Raw genomic sequence first — 8,004 nt, forward strand, 5'->3', positions numbered from 1 at the left:
TGGAGGAAGATTGGCACAGGCACAACATTTATAAATGGCTTTCCGGAAAATCAATGGCAAAGAGGTTACATGGCAACACTCTCTGGGCAAGGTCAGGGCCTGCCTGGTGCCCAGATTTTCATAAACTCATGACTTCAGCGATTCTACTATGAAAAGTAAACTTGGCCCACTTGGAACTAGTACAACCAAGATGTCTGGGGAGACAGAGGAAGTGTTAGGTGCAGAGATAATGTCCTTGCTAAGTGAGAAGGCCTTCACTTTCATTTGTATGTCCATCCACTAGCCTGTGACAATGTCCCTTCCCCCACCGCCATGGAGTCCACTTGGACCCACGGCGACCTCTCTCAGGTTTCTGGCACTGTGAATCTTCAAGGAAGCAGGCTCCTTCATGTTTCCCCCAAGGAACTGCTGGTAGGTTTCAACTACCAACCTTGCTGCTATCAGTCCAACGTTTACCTGATTAGATAGAAGTGCTTAGATCACAATTTAAGAATCCAGACTTAATAACAGATTCACAGAGAGGCGAGGGACCGAGGGTAATTAGAAAATGTGAGCCCTCCCCCCGGCTCTCTGTGATTGTTTTGCCATCAGTGGCCATGCTGAACTCATCTCCTACTACTCTATTGGCAAGCATCTTCACGAGAAGCAATGCTTACTGCTGAATTAATACCAGTAGCAGTGCTGCAAATGCAGTGTGCTCCCTTCACCAGCAGTTCCCTGTTCAGACCTAATCAAGCTGTTTCCAAACAGACTATAGATTGGATTCCCGGCTTCCTCCCCCATCCCCAAGTCTGAGGAAGACGTAAACCCTGAGAACATTTCTAGAATATTCTGCAGAGAATTCAAAGGGACTTCTCAACCTTTCCACGAGGTTGGCTATGCTTTCCTATGTTTTTCTCCCCACTACTCTAAAACTCCATCTCGTGCTGAGAACTGAAAGGAAGCCGGCATCATTTAGTATGGAGGTGATCTCTCCCATTCTCAAGTCTTTTCTACCGCTGCATTTAAAACGGCTTTCTATATATAGGACTGCTTGCTCACCCTCAAATCTTACTCACTGCCTTTTGAGTAAAAATAACTTAAATAGGAATGTAGGCAAGATTCATTAATCCCTGTCATTCCATCTCTCTCTCTCCCTGTGTGTGTGTGTGTGTGGGTGTGTGTGTGGTCACCCCTTCCCTCTCATTTTGCAGGTCTCTCCTCTCAATCCCCGGCATCCCAACCCTAGCAACCCCACGCACATAGTGACATAGCCCGGGAGTCTTAACTGCCAAAACTGTATCCAGGTGAATGAAGGTTTACATAAACCATCAGTACTTATCAAGGGAGGACAAATACAGGTCCTCAAAAGGAAAAGGTGATAGACATTGTCACCTGTATGTGTGGCAACTTATCGGGTTGTTCTTACATTCGAGGCACCTGTGGTAATTAAATTAAAATGAACAAAAATGTCAATGTTAACATTCAAACATATTCCTTTATGTGGTTTTGATGAAGAGACCTGTCTTTATATCTGGTCGTGGTGGGAAATGAGAAGGAACCCATAAATCAATGAGGTACTTGTTTTCTAAGCTGATTAAGGCCTAAGAAATCAAGTCTTTTTTTTTTTTAATGACTTGCTGGTCACTTAGAGGAGAAATGAATGCCCTGGAGGCACTGGGGGATGGTAAGTGCCAGTGTGATGCTTCTGCCTGGGCTGTAGAAGGGAACTTGGTGTTCAGCATTGGATAGGCGTTGGACTGGTACTCTGTTGCTAGCAGCTTGCCCTGGAGAACAAGGGGTTGTGTGCACTGACGAATGTCTTTTCTGTGGTGTTTGACCCGATCCATGTTATGCAGACCACCTAAAGCAATTGTGTCATTGTTCAGTCACTGGGGGATGAACTCCCACCCCATATTCCAAATGGGAATCTGTTTCAGACATGGGGAGAGAACGCCACAGAAGCATCTCTAGGAGATAGATGCATCTCCAGCATCCCATTGACGTGTCAGAATACAGTTGTCAGGCAGCCGAGGAATCCGCATGGCGGCTTCAGTACATTTCCCTGGAAGGGTTCGTGAATGAGAATTCAAGATTAGGGGCCAGAAGCAGCAAAGCTGGAACAAGAAACTAGGTGCGAGAGAGCGGATGGGCAGGTGGGGAGATAGGCACGTGGGAGAGAGGAGGAAGCGAGGGGGCGAGGGGAAAAGGCTCTGCCCATCATTTGGTTCATCCTTTCATGCATCTACTCAGTCAGTCTGCAGAGACATATCACCGCCTTTGCCTGCACCTGCTCAGGCATAGCACGAGGCTCAGGCCTGGGGACCTTTCTGTCCATCCTCAAGACTGAAAATGAGACACTGTGGCAGAGGCCATCAAGGCCATGCTGAAATTTCGTAAAAGGAGGGATGAAATAAGAGGGTCTAAACCCACCCCGCCCCCCACCCCATGCCCCTGAAGTCTCTGGTGAACTATCTCTGCCCTAGAAACCGCAACCCTGTAACCTGCATCTGCCACCTTGGGGGGTAGCATCTTAGCTACAGAAGGTACCCTAAGCATCAACCTCTGAATTTAGAACCACACTGGAGAGGCACTCTCGGGTTAGGGAAATCTTCCGTTACCACTCTCTTAGACCATACACCCAGAAAAGAAAGGGAACTTGAAGCTGTACTGCCTTTTCTAAGGCTGAAAGAAAATAAAGGTGGGAGAAAGGAGCAGGCGCAAGGACAGGAGAATCTCGGTGCCCAGCTCTCTGGAGCTTCACAAGTGAAAGCCCCCAGTCCATTCCATGGACTGTGCTACCCAATTCGTGGAAGCGACAGGAGGGGGGGGGGGTCCTTCCTGGTCCCTGGAGCCTCACGAGGTAGCTGCAGGAAATTGATGGACTGCTGAGGGTGGAAAGCGCCAGCATCCCCCTGTCCCCTTGAGCAAGAGAAGAAATGGAGCCTCCTGGAATGACACTGGAAGGTCAACCAATCCGGTGCCTGGGCTGATCCTGAAGCCGAGGCAAGCAGACACACACACACACACACACACACACACACACACACACACTTCAGTAGGGTAGACCACCAGCCCTAAGCCACCTCTTCTTCCTCCCTGCGCACCTTCTCGATTGTAAAATTTTGCGGTGTGAGCATAGTTGTCCTTGAAACATCAAAAGCAAAGACTTCCGGCCCTTCCACCACCTGCTATCAACTGCCCATGGTTCCTGATCGCCTAAGTCCAATGACACAGGAGTCTGGGCACTGTGAACATGCGAGATAGCCTCGGCTGTCTTCTGAGGAAAGCCTGGGAAAGGCTGCCTGTAGCCGTCTTCCTTCGGCTGCTGGTTCTGCCCGCTCTACGAGGGCTGGGCTGCATGTCTTGTGAGGTTTGCTGCCCACTAGTGTCCTATGACAGGGACACAATTGGCATGCAGGTAGCACCTCACCACCTCCCGGGCTCATAGTGCACATTACCCGGGTCTGGCATGCCCTTCACACAGCAGCCAAAAATGGAGTCAGCCCAACGTGTTTGTTTGAATGTGCATACCCAGGCCCCTTCCACGGCGCTGCCTCAGTCTTCCAAAGGTGCAAACACTAACTAGGAGCGCTCCTCGCTGAAAATGCCACAGAATGCTCTGCCTAACACACCATTTATTATTTTTACTACCGATCAATTATTTATGAGACATGATCCTAATCTTAGAATTCAGCTGATTTTGAAAAAGGAATTTGGATGCCATAGGAATTTGTAAATGCACCCATTTGGGAAATTCATTATTTTGCATTCCAGCATAATTTTCCAATTCATGTAAATAAAAGAGATCATTCTTTTTCTCATTTTCCTTCCCCTGACCAATCTCTCTCTCTCTCTCTCTCTCTCTCTCTCTCTCTCTCTCTCTCTCTCGTTTTCTCTCTCTCTTTCTCTCTCTCTCTTTCCCTCCCTCCCAGCCTTTCTATCCAGTTACAATGCACACAGAATTAAGTCTCTTTTCAAAAGACTCAATGCACTTTATCCCAGATATGTCTATGAAAAAATAATATTGACAGCTACTTGGACATGTGAACCTTGAAGCCTAGGAAAGACAGATTCTAATTGGCATTTGTTTTTAAGCCGAAATCACTTCTCCTGCCAACAAGCTGCATCATACACTAGGCCTGCCTGGTGATTCCCTGATGCCTTGAGGCAGCAGTGAGCCATGGCCGCACCAACATAACATCCAGGGAGGAGGCCGGGAGTGGAGGACCGCTGACATTTATTAAAGGTTTCCACGGCATTTTGCTTTCCTGCAAAGGACATGTTGCCGGGGCATCTAGTTCATGTTTAGAGGACTTAGAAATTTACGATGAACCCTGATATCCAGGGATGAAATTTTCATCTTCCCCATAAAGATGGAGGAGAGTGAAGAAGAGAGGAAGGAAGTCATGACATTTCTCACCAGATTTTTTTTTTTTATGCTTGTATGTGGTTTATTTGAGTTAAAGGGAAATCACCTGAAAAATACATGGGGTGCATTTGCATTTGTACACGCAAAGATCTGCTTTTGATTTAAGTAAAAGGCCAATGTTGGGGCTGCTGATGCCCAAGACACCCCACTGTCTCTCTGATGAGCAGCCTCCTCACGAGAACCACAACCCTCCTCGCTAGTCCTCACTCAGCTTGGGCCTGAAAGGACCAGTGCAGAGCAGCTCAGGGTTCCACCCCAGGAAAAGATCATGTGAGGAGGAGACATTACTGCCTAGAAACACAGGCGATATGGAGACACCAGCCTAGCCCCACTCCCCCACCCCCACTCCAAAACAAGTGCATCTAATAAGCCTGCTTATTGCATATAAAATTTAACCTAGAAGGTACTCATGAGGGTTAAAAGAAAAAGCAAGGCTGATAACATACAATTCAATATGATACACTAGACGGCATGTATGTGGATGTGTGCCTGCACATATATGTGCCCCCATTTCCTGGTAGCACGAGCTCTCACGTGTTTCAAGAACATTGCAGAACAAATTGACTGCTTAAAACACAATGACTGCACCTGATCAGGTGAGGTGATTCATTCAAGGGTTTCACCCAGGACAAGACTAGTCTTTGAATCCCGTTTTCTGCATTCTTCCCCACCACCCTGCTTTCATGAATAAATATACAGTGTGCCTGGCAAGGACTGAAAATCTGCTGTTGTCTCCTGTTGAAACGCAGACATACGGTGGGCCCCCCTCAGCACCCCAAATAAAATTTTGCTTTACCAATCTGGTCAGGCAATTTGGTGTTAATGGCCTGAGAGTCATCAACGTAGGTGTTAGAATTTATATATAGTGTTAGCATATGCTCTCAGGCATTTTCAAAATTAACTAAATTATGACAGTTGCTGAGAAAAATATCTATATCTTCTTCCCCCCACCTCCAAAGTCTTAGGTACTATTTAATTTCACACCTCAAACATGGTCCTATGAACAGGTAGCACTGCAAACTGGATTCTTATTTTATTTTGACATGAGTATATATTTTATGATCCCTTGCACAGTCTGCTTTTAAACGCCTTTCCTTGAAAAACTCTTTCAAGCTGGCTCCCAACAAAAATGAAAGAGCTCAAAACTTCAGGGTCAACCTTTTTTTCTCTCCTTTTTATTTCTATTTTTTAATGCTTGGTCATATAAAAAGTGATATTTTTATACGAGAGTTCCATCTGGCCAAGGATCAGAACACATAATATAGCAATAGAAAATATCCATTTGTGTGTGTGCTGTCTATATTTGATAATGTGTAATCTGCTTGCATTCATTAAGATGATGATGATGGGGTTATGATCAATACATTTTACAGGTCTTGGGCATGGTGTAAGAAAAAATATTCACAGGACTTCGCATATGTATGCATACATAGTCTGCACACAGTTCCACACAAGAGGGGACCACTTGGGGCTTTATACAATGTGGTCATTGTATCTGATTTGCTCATTGTGATTATTTTAGTGTTGAAATGTTGACTCAAAAAAAATCACATATACTAGTTTACATAGCAAAAATCAAATAAACATCTATGCATATGTCAGAGGGCCTCATAAAATTCGTGAAAAATTTAAATGAAAAGGTAATGGAATTTTTCCATGAACTTTGTGAAGCTCTCTCATATATGGCATCTCTGTATTAGAACAGTAGGACTAGGAGAAATTCTGGCATACAATTTTTATCACTTATAACCACTAAGCTGTAAAAAAAAACCCAACAGATTCTGGGTGGCTAACGTACAGAGGAATCCTGAAACGCAGACTTCTGGATCTATGGACTTTTTGCTTTACTCAGGCCTTTCTCAGGGAGCCCAGAGATGGACGCCCAGGCAGCCTTGGCAGGCCGCCCCGGGGGGTATGGCCTCGGGATCCATCTAGGAGCATTTTCACACTTCCTCTGGGTTCAAATGAGCAGAGCAGCAGCAAGGACGCGACTGCCTAATGCTTCACCACCCAGGCTCTACAGCAGATCTCTCCCCTAGGTAAATCCCTGGAGGATGCAGCAGAGGTACAGTGCCCTCTGGGAAAGATGGGTGTCATGTCAGAACTTGTCTTAATGCTTCCCTGCTAGGAATTCGCAAAAGAAAAGTTTCCACCCCTTAGCTTTAGGTTATATTCCTGAGCAAAGCGGCATGCTAATGTTAATTCGGGGAGTTCCTTTTTTCAAATGCTACCTCTTCTTAGGCTGGCTTTTTTCTGTCTTCTTTTCTCTTTAATTTTACAAGTTGCTGCATTTCCTCTTGCCTGCCAGTGTGAATCTTCATGGACTCTCTAGGTAAGCAATGGCAATGGACCCTGAGGCCGCCACCCCTCAGAGCTGCTGGTGGATCTTCCAGGAAAATCTGAAAGCCTTCTCCTTTGCTTCTTGTATTTTCTCACAAAGGCGAGATATTCTCTCTCTCTCTCTCTCTCTCTTCCTCTCTCACATTTCTGGGTAGGGGTTTCTGTTTCAGGGTTTCATTCTGTCAGCAGGTAATACAGTTTATGCAGATTAGGGTACAAAAATCTGAAGTGGGAATTTACACTGAAGCGACCCCCAGCCAATGCCAAAGGATGGCAGTTTCCTCCAGCTCCCTTAGGAGAGGGGAAGCCATTCACATATGTGAGTTCACACTGACGCCCTGACAAGTAGCCTAAGGTGCAGTCACACTTACTAATTGGGTCTGACTGTCGAGAGTAACCGCTTTTCCAATACCCAGGAAGAAATTTTGGATGGGCATAAGAAAAGGAATGCTATTTACAATAGCCACTGATGTCATTTTTATAACTACACAGGTGTATGTGTGTTTAATTTGTCAACACTTCTGATGATGTAATGCTGCTCAGTGCATATTTTTACATCAATGACTGTGAGGAATCTGTAGTATTCAGGGGGGGAGGGGGCGGGAGGGGGGAGGACAGATTTTTCTTCAACATTTCCTTCCTTACTGCCCGAGAGGGTTTGGAGCAGAATTAAAACACAGGTTATAAGGGCTCCCAAAAAAAGCTTTAAATTTGGAGGTGAAAGGCTTTAAATGACCATCCCACCTACCCACCCCAAAAATGCCATGTCCCTTTCTGGCTGCCATTTGTTCAAGTGGCAATCTTGCCCAGCCTCACCGCCTCTCCTCCAGGCTGCCTTATTCTGAATGAGGGAGCTGTTCTGGAGCTGGAGTTAGGCTCCAAGCTGTCACTTTGCCACAGAGCAATTTCTCTCCCAACCTCTGTTCATTGCCTCCTCTCTTCCCGAAGGGGGGTAGGGGTGGGGTAATAAAAATATATATATATATATATATATTTAAAAAATCAAAGCATAAAAATTTAAGCATACAGAGGGCAGGAAACAGTAAAGACCTCATCCATGGATCCAAGCTCCAACCACCCAACCCCCACTCCGGTCAATTAAAAGAAATTAAATTCATCACGACCCCTGCAAGGCCGCAGCCGCTCACCATTCGCGAAGCTCTGGAGCAAGGAGAGGGCCAGTATCCACATGCCCCTGCCGCTGCCCGGCCTCCCGCGACGCGCCCGCCCGGCCCCGCGCGCTGCGCCCGGCT

General features: G+C 46.2%; 1 pseudogene; it reads left to right on the plus strand.

The window, feature by feature from the left end:
- Nucleotides 1–312: 312 nt before the first annotated feature.
- Nucleotides 313–8,004, plus strand: part of LOC123521025 — a 13,407-nt pseudogene continuing 5,715 nt past the window's right edge.

The sequence above is a fragment of the Echinops telfairi genome, unplaced genomic scaffold, assembly GCF_000313985.2.
Source record: "Echinops telfairi isolate 266 unplaced genomic scaffold, ASM31398v2 ScPeMD7_7469;HRSCAF=8507_0, whole genome shotgun sequence".
Classification (NCBI taxonomy): Eukaryota; Metazoa; Chordata; class Mammalia; order Afrosoricida; family Tenrecidae; genus Echinops; species Echinops telfairi.